Consider the following 14,783-nt stretch of genomic DNA (forward strand, 5'->3'; position numbering starts at 1 on the left):
ACGCTTGTTTTTGTGAGAAAAATAACAGGAATTTGGAATGAATACGAAAAACGTAATCTAAAATATGAAAATACTTCATGTCATGTCTCAAAATCGATATCCATCTTGCCTCTATATTGTTTAATGTCCTGCGGATTCGAGAATAAAGATGATGAGTTCAACAGGAAAGTGAACCTGTCAGTTAGCCAGTAGCCTTCATTCTTGCACAGCTGAAGTGATGCAATTTTCCTGATTTTTTACCATATTCTTTTCTGTCTCTATTGATTTTGTCACCCTGTGGCCATCGTACAAGGGTAAAAACTCCTATAACTTTTGATCGGATTAAGCTAGAGACATCATGTTTGGACCATTTGTTTTCTTAGAGAACTATTTACACAACTAACATATTTTACGTATTGGTCATATTTTACGTATTTTGGGGGGTATTTTGTTACTTTACACATTCGTCGGGCCTACATTGTATGCAAGAAATTGAACATACCCTTTGCCAAGTTACAACAACAAACCTCATGCATTTAAAGCTCCAACATGTAACTTTTTGGGCAACCCAACCAAATTCATATAGAAATGAAAGTTATAGGTCTGTCATACTGATTGAAAGCAAGTCTAAGAAGCGGTAGATCTGTTCTATGTGGCCTATTTCTATGCTTCCCGTTCTTAACTTTCGTTTTTACTTCTTTTACTTTCGGTTTTGTACACCAGCCAGAAAATAGCTTACAATATTTGTTGTTATGGAAAATATATTTCAAAGCGGTTTAGATTGTGCAATGATTCTCTACACTATACTTGCTTGTTGTGTTACATACACTGAAATTAGGTGCACCATTAGAATTATTAGAATTTAGCAACCTTTAATTAGACAATTCTTGTCAGAGTCATATCAGTCCGCACGTGCTCTAAGCGTCCATGCATACCATGCATACTCCTTATTGGTCGTTTTCTTTGTTGAGAACTCTTCACATGTCAAATTGAATTGCCTGCTATTGAAAAATCTCTCTTCGAATTCTACGAAAGTGTGCATGTTAAAATCAAATGGAATCAAATTATAAGAAATTAAAATGTTACATAATAATAAAGAACTTTCCTTTATTTAGATCCTTATGCACGCCACATCTTCCAGTCCTCATATGTTATTTCTGAAGTGACAGATTTGTATCAAGCAGCAAATATGTCAAGTGGCTCTGAGCCTGTTTACAGGAAACGGTGAAAAAGTGAAAGTGTCACCTGTGAGGTCTGTGGTTTTCACAATGAAAATAAATAATCCCTTTTTGAGATGAATTTGTTATTAATCTCACAAAAACCTACTCATAAAACATATATCATAAATTACCATCAATTGAGAGCAATTGAATAACCTTTCATTAAAAGGGAAAATATCCTAAACAATCATGGCTATCAACCAAGCAAATAATATAAAGGCTAGGCCTACTTTTGGGAATGGTTTAATTAATTGAATGGAAAGGCTAAATAATTAGCCTAGATGTGATCAAATAGCCTAAACCTATATTTAATTAAAGAACCACATTTTTCTAGATTTGTTGTATTTCATTTTCATTTGGATTTAATCCTAACTCTTAGATTAAAAAATAATAACAATGTTTTCAGTTAATGTAACATCTGATATTGTCCTCATAATCAAACGGTTATATGAAAGGGATATGCGATACAAATCCCACTGCCAATAATTTTTCCGTCTGAGGTAACCGGTGATGTAGAACGAAAAGACAGCTCGGGAAAGAGCCACGGCGTTATCTAAACTCCTTATTCAGGCACGCACCCGCCGGTGAAACCAAAGTACGACGAGGACAATGTATGGAGAGGGTTGGCAGTGACAGTCGTGCCACAAGAAGAACGTGCCACAAGAAGAAAAATACAGAGCACTGCCACTTCGCGTTGACACCGATGAAGCCCATTGGTCACTTATGCCACTTTTGCACATTCTAAATTTGACCCTAAAGAAGCTTTTACATTTTTATTTGGGGGTCTGATAAATATCACATAAACAACGCTGTGTTTAAATAGACACTATGTTCCGTTCGATTTAGAAACGAATTGGTTAATAGGTTGATATTAGGCTATCACACAAACATACACAAATAAAAGGGGTAGGAATTATATCCCTATTATGAAAATTGTTCCCAAAACTAAAACTAACATGGGACAAAAAAATATATAGGCATACAAAACCACTGGATTATGTTCACTGTGAAGTATTGTAGAGATGTGAGAATATAGAGCCCGGGAGCAGCAGAAACCTTGTTTCACAGTGGAATCATCTGGGACAGCGCTCTCTAGTGATTGTGCAGAGCAAACAGAAATAGCACCAGGCTACTATAATTCCAATGATGAAGTTGGACAGTACCATTTATCTAACGCTTACGTCCCATTTCAGACATTTACAGCGATGCAGTAGCAGTGCGTTGGTAAAATCACTGTAGAAGCCAAGCCAGGAAAAACCACATATTATAAGGTGGTCCTTCTTACAGTGTTATTAGATATGTAATTGTACTGTAACACGTATTGTAATTAATTGTAATAATTCATAGTTACATTGCACTAACAACATGTGGTAATTGCAGTCTGTAATTACAGAGGTGTAACAACGAATTGCTTGTTACCAGGCTCATTACAAATGTGTTCAAATTTCCAATAGCAACCAGAAAGCTATTTTTTTCAGCCTGCGCAAACCAATGTTTGTAAGCCAATTTTAACCAAACCACTTAATTGACACAACTCTCCTATAAAGGGCTCTGGAGTCTGATTCCCAGGTTCAGCTTTTGTTTGAAGTGCATGGAAGCTTATAAGAGCAAGGGCAAAAACAGGGGTTTACATCATTTTGAGCCTATAAACTTGGTTGAATATTGGTTTATAAATGTATAAATTAACATTCTCACGTTTAGATGAGATCCATTGGTGCACTTATTTATCCTAAGAATTAAGCATCACATTAAGATATGCCTATCTAAGCAAAGCACTCAAAATAATGGGGACCTCAAATGTGCCCACAATTTGTGTTGACACCGACTCATAGTGATAGTGCGCAAAGAACCGGGATCAAGAATAAGGTTGTGTATAAAATCCAAAATCCAAAATCCAATTTCCGCGAAAGAAACAAAGTGTTGTAAGGGAGACAAAACGTCCACACAATAGAGATAAGGTAGGTTTTCCATGCAATTTATTGAGCTTTTGGATTAAAAAAAAAGTGGGCTGGTACATTTAGCATAGGTAGTTAGCTACCTAGCGTTTGCCAGGTAGCTAGCCTAGTGTTGGCTAGCTAGCCAACTACCTAAATCATAGCTAGCAAAAGTTAGCTGTTGTTTTTGGTAGGGCATGTTGGAAATGGCATTGTGGGAAATGGTGCTTGCTATCAATAATGAACTAGCTGTTTATATTGAAAAGGAACTACTCATAGGTGTGTTGACAAGTAGATAACTAAGTTAACATGCTGGGTGTGTCTCACGTTTGATACCGTACAAGGTTCAGGGAAGAGAAGACCATGGAGCCCAGCTAGCTAGCTTTTAGACAGATTTAGGTAGCTAGCTAACTTAGTTAATTAACATATACAGAATATACTTTCCATGCTATGAGAGCTAACGTTAGCCAGCTAGCTACCTACATCTTGCACATGGCTAGCTAGCTGGGCTCCATGGTCTTCTCTTCCCTGAACCTTGTTCTCAGGGTATCCGTACGGTATCAAATGGTATAACGTGAGACACACTCAGCATGTTAACGTTAGCGATTTAGTTATCTACTTGTGTCAACACACCTACGAGTAGTTCCTTTTCAATGTAAGCAGCTAGTTCATTATTGTTAGCACAACTTCTCCCAGAAGCTTTCAAATGAATGGCCAAGCTGTTAGGATGGTAAGGTACCTTTTGTAAGTACACATTCATTGCAAGTAAGTACCTTTCAAGATACACTTTATTTTAACTAGCTAAATCCGGTGTAAAACCTAGTAATTCCATTGTACTTTTGCAGATAGTACATGTACTCTGTGGTGTTCAAGTGGGTTTATCCTCCCACCTGGATGGCAAGGAGGTTCAGGTTGTTGTAATGGGCAACATACACATAAATTATACATTATTTTAAAAATTATAATCTGGGATGACACTTGAATGGTAGAACTCAGTCAGTAAGGTTGACCTACAGTACTAGTCCAAAGTTTGGACAAACATACTCATTCCAGGGTTTTTCTTTATTTTTACTATTTTCTACAATGAAAAATAACAGGGAACATAAAAACTGGGAAATGTATTTATTTTTTATTTCACCTTTATTTAACCAGGTAGGCAAGTTGAGAACAAGTTCTCATTTATAATTGCGACCTGGCCTAGATAAAGCAAAGCAGTTCGGCACATACAACAACACAGAGTTACACATGGAGTAAAACAAACATACAGACAATAATACTGTAGAGAAATAAGTCTATATACGATGTGAGCAAGTGAGGTGAGATAAGGGAGGTAAAGCCAAAAAAAAGGCCATGGTGGCAAAGTAAATACAATATAGCAAGTAAAACACTGGAATGGTAGATTTGCAGTGGAAGGATATGCAAAGTAGAAATAAAAATAATGGGGTGCAAAGGAGCAAAATAAATACAGTAGGGGAAGGGGTAGTTGTTTGGGCTAAATTATAGATGGGCTATGTACAGGTGTAGTAATCTTTGAGCTGCTCTGACAGCTGGTGTTTAAAGCTAGTGAGGGAGACTGCGTGAATCAGGCCTTCATGGTCGAATTGTAGGACCACTACTAAAGTACACCAATAAGATGACAAGACTTGCTTATGCCAAGAAACACGAGCAATGGACATAAGACTGGTTGAAATCTGGGTTTTGGTCTGATGAGTCCAAATTTGCGAATTTTGATTTTAACCGCCATGGTTATTTGAGACACAGAATAGGTGAATGTATTATCTCTGCATGTGTGGTTCCCACCGACAAGCATGTAGGAAGTGTGATGGTGTGGGGGTGTTTTGCCTATGACACTGTCTGTGATTTATTTAGAATTCAAGGCACACTTAACCAGCATGGCTACCACAGCATTCTGCAGCGATACGCCATCCCATCTGGTTTGCGCTTAGTGCCACTATCATTTGTTTTCCACAGGACAATAACCATCACACCTCCAGGCTGGGTAAGGGCTATTTGACCAAGAAGGAGAGTGATGGAGTGCTGCATTGATGACCTGGCCTCTACAATTACCCGACCACAACCCAATTGAGATGGTTTGGGATGAGTTGGACCGCAGAGTGAAGGAAAAGCAGCTAACAAGTGCTCAGCACATGTGAGAACTCCTTTGAGACGGTTGGAAAAAGCATTCCAGGTGAAGCTGGTTGAGATAATGCTAAGAGTGTGCAATGCTGTCATCAAGGCAAAGGGTGACTACTTTGAAGAATCTAAAATATATTTTGATTTGTATAACTGTTTTTTTGGTTACTACATGATTCCACATGTGTTATTTCATAGTTTTGATGTCTTCAATATTATTCTACAATGTAGAAAATAGTGAAAATAAAGAAATATCCTTGAGTGAGTAGGTGTGTCCAAACATTTGTCTGGTACTCTATATATTTTTATGCTCGCTGGCTTTACTTACTATTGAATTCAATGCTACGAGCGGTAACAATGTCATACTGTACCTTCTTTGGCCAGACAGAATCAGAATCATGGGTTACACATACTGAGACAAAGGGCCGGTGTTTTGCACGCTAGGATGCTTTCTGGGGTGAGATCCATTCAAACACTTGCGAGCTGAAGGAAAATTATAAAACACAAGAGACGAAAGCAATTTTAATGTTTTTTTTTAGTTTAAAAAAAAGTTCAACGTTTTGGGAAAGCCTGGCTTCCCTTGGCATCCACTGGCATCCACTGCTGCAACAATGACTAAAATTACACTTAAAACATCTGACGAAAGCTTTTGTCAGAGGGTACCGTGTCTCAGCCAAGATGGGGGAGGGAAGATAAATTCCAATAGGTGCAGGATTTATTGAATAAAGGTGCAGAGGGTAATCATTGATGACTGCATTCATGTGACCAAAACATAATAAAATCGTTTTTAAGAAAATACTCTTTGGCTCAGTATCACATTGTAGCAGAACCGATTTGGCTTGAGTCGGCCCAAATGCGTAGCCTACCATACACGTCTGTTCCCCACCTTCCAAACCGAATGGCTAAAACCAAATACCCTCTCTGTCAGGACACCCGCACTAGTGGAATATAATATCCCCATATACAGTGCCTGGAGAAAGTATTCACACCCCTTGACTTTTTGTTGTGTTAGTCTGAATACATGTTTTATTCAATTAAGATTTGGTTGGCCTATACCCCACTGGCCTACACACAATACCCCATAATGTCAAAGTGGTATTATTTTTTTGTTTTTACAAATGAATGAAAATCTCAAATGTATTCAACTCCTTTGTTATGGCAAGCCTAAATAGGTTCAGCAGTAAAATGTGCATAATGAGTCACATTATAAGTATGGCCTCACTCTGTGTGCAATAGTAGTGTTCAATATGATTTTTGAATGACTACCTATTAGAGGTCAACCGATTAATCGGAATGGCCGATTAATTAGGGCCGATTTTCAAGTTTTCATAACAATCGGAAATCGCTATTTTTGGACACCGATTAAAAAATATATATATTTATTTTTTATACCTTTATTTAACTAGGCAAGTCAGTTAAAATCACATTCTTACTTTCAATGACGGCCTAGGAACGGTGGGTTAACTGCCTTGTTCAGGGGCAGAACGACAGATTTTTCACCTTGTCAGCTCGGGGGATCCAAACTTGCAACCTTACAGTTAATAGTCCAACACAATAACGACTTGCCTCTCTGCACTCCACAAGGAGACTGCCTGTTACGCGAATGCAGTAAGCCAAGGTAAATTGCTAGCTAGCATTAAACTTATCTTATAAAAAACAATCAAAAATAATCACTTGTTAACTACACATGGTAGATGATATTACTAGATATTATCTAGTGTGTCCTGCGTTGCATATAATCTGACTGAGCATACAAGCATACAAGTATCTAAGTATCTGACTGAGCGGTGGTAGGCAGAAGCAGGCGCGTAAACATTCATTCAAACAGCACTTTCATGCCTTTTGCCAGCAGCTCTTCGTTGTGCGTCAAGCATTGCGCTGTTTATGACTTCAAGCCTATCAACTCCCGAGATGAGGCTGGTGTAACCAAAGTGAAATGGCTAGCTAGTTAGCGCGCGCTAATAGCCTCTCAAACGTCACTCGCTCTGAGCCTTCTAGTAGTTGTTCCCCTTGCTCTGCATGGGTAACGCTGCTTTGAGGGTGGCTGTTGTCGTTGTGTACCTGGTTCGAGCCCAAGGAGGAGCGAGGAGAGGGACGGAAGCTATACTGTTACAAAGGCAATACTAAAGTGCCTATAAGAACATCCAATAGTCAAAGTTTTTGTTGAAATACAAATGGTGTAGACGGAAATAGTCCTATTATTCCTATAATTACAACCTACAACTTCTTACCTGGGAATATTGAAGACTCATGTTGAAAGGAACCACCAGCTTTCATATGTTCTCATGTTCTGAGCAAGGAACGTAAACGTTAGCTTTCTTACATGGCACATATTGCACTTTTACTTTCTTCTCCAACACTTTGTTTTTGCATTATTTAAACCAAATTGAACATGTTTCATTATTTACTTGAGGCTACATTTATTTTATTGATGTATTAAGTTAAAATAAGTGTTCATTCAGTATTGTTGTAATTGTCATAATTACAAATAAATAAATAAATATATTGTCCGATTAATCGGTATCTGCATTTCTGGTCCTCCAATAATCGGTATCGGCGTTGAAAAACCATAATCGGTCAACCTCTAATTTCCACTACACTGACCAATTGGAGTGTGCTCAGTATCAACATGATGATTTTTGTGGCTGTTTGCATCAAATGGTTCTCTCATCTGTGTATCTGTGAACTGAGAGGAGCCTCTGAAGCTTGGGCTGGAAACTGATTTGCGATGGCTTGGTGATAAGACAACATTCCATTCCATGAAAGGTGTCTGTGTGAAATGCTGGTCTGCCTGCCAGTGTGAGGAGAACCCTCCCTCCAGATTGTTAATGAACACTGGACTTCATAAATTAACCTGTCTAGGACTGGGGTTCCGCTAGCAGAACCCTCCCGCAACAGCCAGTGAAAGTGCAGGGCGCCAAATTCAAAACAACAAAAATCTCACAATTAAAATCCCTCAAGCATACAAGTATTTTACACCATTTTAAAGATAACATTTTCGTTAATCCAGCCAGTGTCTGATTTCAAAAAGGATTTACAGCGAAAGCACCACAAATGATTGTTAGGTCACCACCAAGCCACAGAAAAACAGCCATTTTTTTCCAGCCAAAGAGAGGAGTCACAAAAAGCAGAAATAGAGATAAAATTAATGACTAACCTTTGATGATCTTCATCAGATGACACTCATAGGACTTCATGTCACACAATACATGTGTGTACATGTGTGATACATTGGCGCGTTACATTCAGTAGTTCTAAAACATGCGGTGATATTGCAGAGAGCCACATCAATTTACAGAAATACTCATAATAAACATTGATAAATATACGACTATTATACATGGAACTTTAGATAAACTTCTCCTTAATGCAACCACTGTGTCAGATTTTAAAAAAACTTTATGGAGAAAGCAAACCAACCATGCAATAATCTGAGTACAGCCTTTAGACAACAAAGCAGCCAAAAAGATAGCCGCCATGTTGTGGAGTCAACAGAAGTCAGAAATATCATTATAAATATTCACTTAACGTTGATGATCTTCATCAGAATGCACTCCCGGAATCCCAGTTCCACAATAAATGTTTGTTTTGTTCGATAAAGTCCATCATTTATGTACAAATACCTCCTTTTTGTTCACGCATTTAGTTCACAAATCCAAATTCACAAGGGACAGGCACTTAGTTCAGACGACAGTTCCATTACAGTTCGTAGAAACATGTCTAACGATGTATAGAATCAATCTTTAGGATGTTTTTATCATAAATCTTCAATAATATTCCAACCGGACAATTCCTTTGTCTTTAGAAAGGAAAAGGAACGCAGCTAACTCTCACGTGAACGCGCGCAAGACTGAGTTCATGGCATTCTGCCATACACCTGGTTGAAACAGCTCTTATTTGCTCCCCCTTCACAGTAGAAGCCTGAAACAAGGTTCTAAAGACTGTTGACATCTAGTGGAAGCCTTGGGAAGTGCAATCGGACCACATTTTCCACTGTATATTGGATAGGCAAAGACTTGAAAACCTACAAACCTCAGATTTCCCACTTCCTGGTTGGATTTTTTCTCAAGTTTTTGCTTGCCATATGAGTTATGTTATACTCACAGACATCATTCCAACAGTTTTAAAAACTTCAGAGTGTTTATCTATCCAAATCCAAATCTACTAATAATATGCATATCTTAGCTTCTGGGCCTGAGTAGCAGGCAGTTTACTCTGGGCACCTTATTTATCCAAGCTACTCAATACTGCCCCCCAGCCATAAGAAGTTAAATATATGTAAACAGACCATAAATGTCTCAATTATTGTTTTCTTGGAAAGCTGAGTGCTATTATATGATACAGTACAATCTCAGTACGTGTTGCATGTAAAACCGGTCTAACTCCTATCATCAACTGATTTCAGCCATTATATATATGGCTGTAGATTGACTGCATTGTTTGAATGGAATGTTGTCATATTGGCAGTTAATTAGAACAATATATGGATTCATTCCTCTTAAACTTGCTGACTAGCTAGCTAACAAACAGTGCAGAGAAATTCTTCAGATTCATTATTTTACAGAATATCTTATCACAGCACTGGAAAATCACAATGGCTGACCTATACCCCATCATAATAAGTTATGTCCATTCTGGTATTCTAATTCCTAATGGTATGATATCGTCTTCAAATCTTGATATTTGTTTATGCTGACAACCAAACACGATTCAATATCACTTTTAAAATACAATAAATAGACCATTAACTTGTCGACAAGTTTACAAATTAAATGTTTGTTTCACGTCTCCAACTCAAAAAAAAAATTAAAGAATGTAATAAACCAGTGGTTGCGTTGTCAACCAAACACAATTTAATATCAATTCTATAATAATACTTGTAATACAGTTAATAGCCTAAAGTTAAGGCTATCTGACACTGGGAGTCGAGAAGCAGGTGGTAAGTTTAATATGACAAGAAACATGGAACGATACAATGTAGGAGTAGCATCTAGACATGAACAACAGAAAACAATACTGTCTGGGGAAAGAACCTAAGGGAGTGCCAGAGGTAATGAGTGAGGTTAAGGAGTCCAGGCTACTCAATGATGATGACGTGCAGATGCGCGGAATGATTGATGCCAGGTGTGTGTAATGATGGATCCAGGATCGGAGGTTAGTATACCGGCGACGTCGAACGCTGGAGTGGAGGAGCGGGAGTAGAAGTGACACTGTCTTACAAACGAATGTAACATTCGTCCTTAAAATGAGTGACACATGGTCACATTGAAGGTTACTGTAACTATAAATGTCTTCTTCTGTAATCATAGATAGCGTGCATAGGTTGTTGCAGGTCTGTGGGGTTCTTCACAATTACTGTAATAATCTGCATAGAACTTCGAATCACATTGATCACTTGCACCGTGTACTTTTTATGTAATCTCAACTGCAATCCAGGTCATTTGGTTCTGCTATTAGATGAAGCACAATGATAATACATAGGCTAAATGTTTTGTATTATCACAATATTACTCTGTATGTATTCCAAAACGTTACTTTAAATGGTTGACAGTTCAGTGATAGACATTTTGGTGACAATTTAACAAAAAATCCATTGGAATTTGGTTGTGCTTTTAGATGATTAAATACATGGAGATAACACATTGGAAATTAATCTAACCACTAGCTGTCTTTTTGACCAAATACCACCCAATTATCCATATTGAAATGATGTGGTGTGCCCAGTTTCAAATCATTGAGACGACATGTAGCCTAATCATCTAGACATTAGAGGCATTAAACGCTGTAAAATAGGCTACTCAATAACATGTTTTCAGTGTGGCTCGTGAAATCTGAATTTTAATAGTGTATGTCCGAGTGTCTTTAGTAATGTAAAATAGTCTAGTTTGTAAGCCTATTTAGGGGAAATGGCACCCTACGTGATAATATCTGAGCATCATCACAGCATGACAAAAAATGAAATACACATGGCTGAACAACATCCACTCCAAATCAGTGATTATTAAAGTGTTACCTATGCTGAACAATAATATAAATGATTATACTGAGTTACAGTTTAAATACGGACATCAGTCAGTTGAAATAAATTCATTAGGCCCTAATCTATGGATTTCACATGACTGGGAATACAGATATTGATCTGTTGGTCACAGATACACTACATGATCAAAAGTATCTGTGGACACCTGCTTGACTTGCTTCCATTCAGACACAAGAGCGTTAGTGAGGTTGGGCACTGATGTTGGGAGATTAGGCCTGGCTCGCAGTCGGCGTTCCAATTCATCCTAAATATGTTCTATGGGGTTGAGGTCAGGGCTCTGTGCAGGCCAGTCAAGTTCTTCCATACCAATCTAGACAAACCATTTCTGTATGTACCTCGCTTTGTGCATAGGGGCATTGTCATGCTGAAACGAAACTGTTTCCCCAAACTGTTGCCACAAAGTTGGAAGCACAGAATTGTCTAGAATGTCATTGTATGCTGTAGTGTTAAGATTTCCCTTCACTGGAACTAAGGGGCCTAGCCCGATCCATGAAAAAATCCCCAGACCTTTATTCCTCCTCCACCAAACTTTACAGTTGACACTATGCATTCGGGCAGGTAGTGTTTTCCTGGCATCCACAAAAATCACTGATTCATCACTCTAAAGAATGCGTTTCCACTTCTCCAGAGTCCAATGGGGGTAAGCTTTACACCACTCCAGCCAACGCTTGGCATTATGCATGCTAATCTTAGCCTTGTGCGGCTGCTCGGCCATGGAAACCCATTTCATGACGCTCCCAACGAACAGTTATTGTGCTGACATTGCTTCCAGAGACAGTTTGGAATTCGGTAGTGAGTGTTGCAACCAAGGACAGAAAATGTTTACGTGCTACTCACTCTAGCACTCGGCGATACTGTTCTGTGAGCTTGTGTGGTCCACCCCTTCGCGGCTGAGCTGTTGTTGCTCCTAGACATTTCCACTTCACAATAACAGCACTTACAGTTGACCGGGGCAGCTCTAGCAGGGCAGACATTTGACAAACTTACTTTTTGGAAAGGTGGCATCCTATGACAGTGCCACGTTAAAAGTCACTGAGCTCTTTAAGAAGGCCATTCTACTGCCAATACAGTGCCTTCTGAAAGTATTCAGACCCCTTGACCTTTTCCACATTTTGTTAAATTACAGCCTTGTTCTGAAATATATATTTTTTTTAATGCAGCAATGTACACACAATACCCCATAATGGCAAAGTGAAAACAGGTTTTTATAAATTTTTGCAAATGTATAAAAAGAAAGGACAGAAATACCTTATTTACATAAGTATTCAGACGCTTTGCTATGAGTCTTGAAATTGAGCTCAGGTGCGTCCTGTTTCCATTGATCATCCTTGAGATGTTTCTACAACTTCATTGGAGTCCACCTGTGGTAAATTCAATTGATTGGACATTATTTGGAAGTGCATGTCAGAGCAAAAACCAAGCCATGAGGCTGAAGGGATTGTCCGTAAAGTTCAGAGACATGATTGTGTCGAAGCAAAGATCTGGGGAAGGGTACCATAAAATGTTTGCAGCATTGAAGGTCCCCAAGAACACAGTGGCCTCCATTATTCTTAAATGGAAGAAGTTTGGAACCACCAAGTCTCTTCCTAGAGCTGGCTGCCTGGCCAAACTAAGCAATCGGGAGAGAAAGACCTTTGTCAGGAACCCAATGGTCACTTTTAAAGAGCTCCAGAGTTCCTCTGTGGAAATGGAAGAACCTTTCAGAAGGACAACCATCTCTGCAGCACTCCACCAATCAGGCCTTTATGGTAGAGTGGCCAGATGGAAGCCACTCCTACAGTAAAAGGCACATGACAGCACTCTTGAAATTTGCCAAAAACACAAAGACTCTCAGACCATGAGAAACAGGATTCTCTGGTCTGATGAAACCAAGATTGAACTCATTGGCCTGAATGCCAAGCGTCACATCTGGAGGAAACCGGGCACCATCCCTACCGTGAAGTATGGTAGTGGCAGCATCATGCTGTGGGGATGTTTTGCAGCAGCAGGGACTGGGAGACTAGTCTTGATTGAGGCAAAGATGAACGGAGCAAAGTACAGATAGATCATTGATGAAGACCTGCTCTGGAGCGCTCAGGACCTCAGACTGGTGCTAAGGTTCCCCTTCCAACAGGACAACGACCGTAAGCACACACCCAAGGAAATGCAGGATTAGCTTCGGGACAAGTCTCTGAATGTCCTTGAGTGGCCCAGCCAGAGCCCGCAATTGAACCCGATCTAACGTCTCTGGAGAGCCCTGAAAATAGCTATTCAGCGACGCTCCCCATCCAATATGACAGAGCTGGAGAGTATCTGCAGAGAAGAATGGGAAAAACTCCCCAAATACAGGTGTGCCAAGCTTGAAGCATCATACCCAAGAAGACTCGAGGCTGTAATCGCTGCCAAACGTTCTTCAACAAAGTAAAGGGTCTGAATACTTACAGTATTTAAATGTCATATCTGTTTTTATTTTTAATACGTTTCCTAACATTTCTAAAAACCTGTTTTAGCTTTTTCATAAGGGGTTTTGTGTGAAGATTGATTTGGGAAAAATAACAATTTAATCCATTTTAGAATAAGACTTTAATGTAACAAAAGAATTGGGAAAAGTCAAGTGGTCTGAATACTTTCCGAATGTGCCGTATTCGTCTATGGAGATTGCATGGCTGTGTGATCAAAATAGCCAAATCCACTAAAGGGGTGTCCACATACTTTTGAATATATAGTGTACCTCAAATAAAAGGTAGGGGCGTGGATCAGAAAACCAGTCAGTATCTAGTGTGACCATCATTTATCTCATGCAGCGCAACACATCTTCTTCACATAGTTGATCAGGCTGTCGAGTGTCGCCTGTGGAATGTTGTCCCACTCCTCTTCAATGGCTGTGAAAAGTTGCTGGATATTGCCAGGAATGCGCTGGAATGCGCTGTCGTACACGTCGATCCTGAGCATCATAACATGCTGAATGGGTGACATTTCTGGTGAGTATGCAGTTCATGAAAGAACTGAGACATGTTCAGCTTCCAGGAATTGTGTACAGCTTCTTGCGACATGGGGTTGGGCTTATCATACTGAAACATGAGGTGATGGCGACGGCTGAATGGCACGACATTTGACCTCAGGATCTCGTCACGGTGTCTCTGCGCATTCGAATTGCCATCGATAACATGCAATTGTGTTCGTTGTCCATAGGTTATGCCTGCCCATACCATAACCCTACTGCCACCATGCAGCACTTTGTTCATAACTTTGACATCAGCAAACCACTATCCCAAACGACTCCATACACCTGGTCTACTGTTGTGAGGCCGGTTGAACATATTCTCTAAAGCGACGTTTGAGGCTGCTTATGGTTAAGAAATGAACATTACATTCTCTGGCAACAGCTCTGGTGGACATTCCTGCAGTCAGCATGCCAACTGCACGCTTCCTCAAAACGTGAGACATCTATGGCGTTATGTTGTGTGACAAAACATTTTGGAGTGGCCTTTTATTGTC

This window comes from Oncorhynchus mykiss, chromosome 18 (genome assembly GCF_013265735.2).
Source record: "Oncorhynchus mykiss isolate Arlee chromosome 18, USDA_OmykA_1.1, whole genome shotgun sequence".
Classification (NCBI taxonomy): domain Eukaryota; kingdom Metazoa; phylum Chordata; class Actinopteri; order Salmoniformes; family Salmonidae; genus Oncorhynchus; species Oncorhynchus mykiss.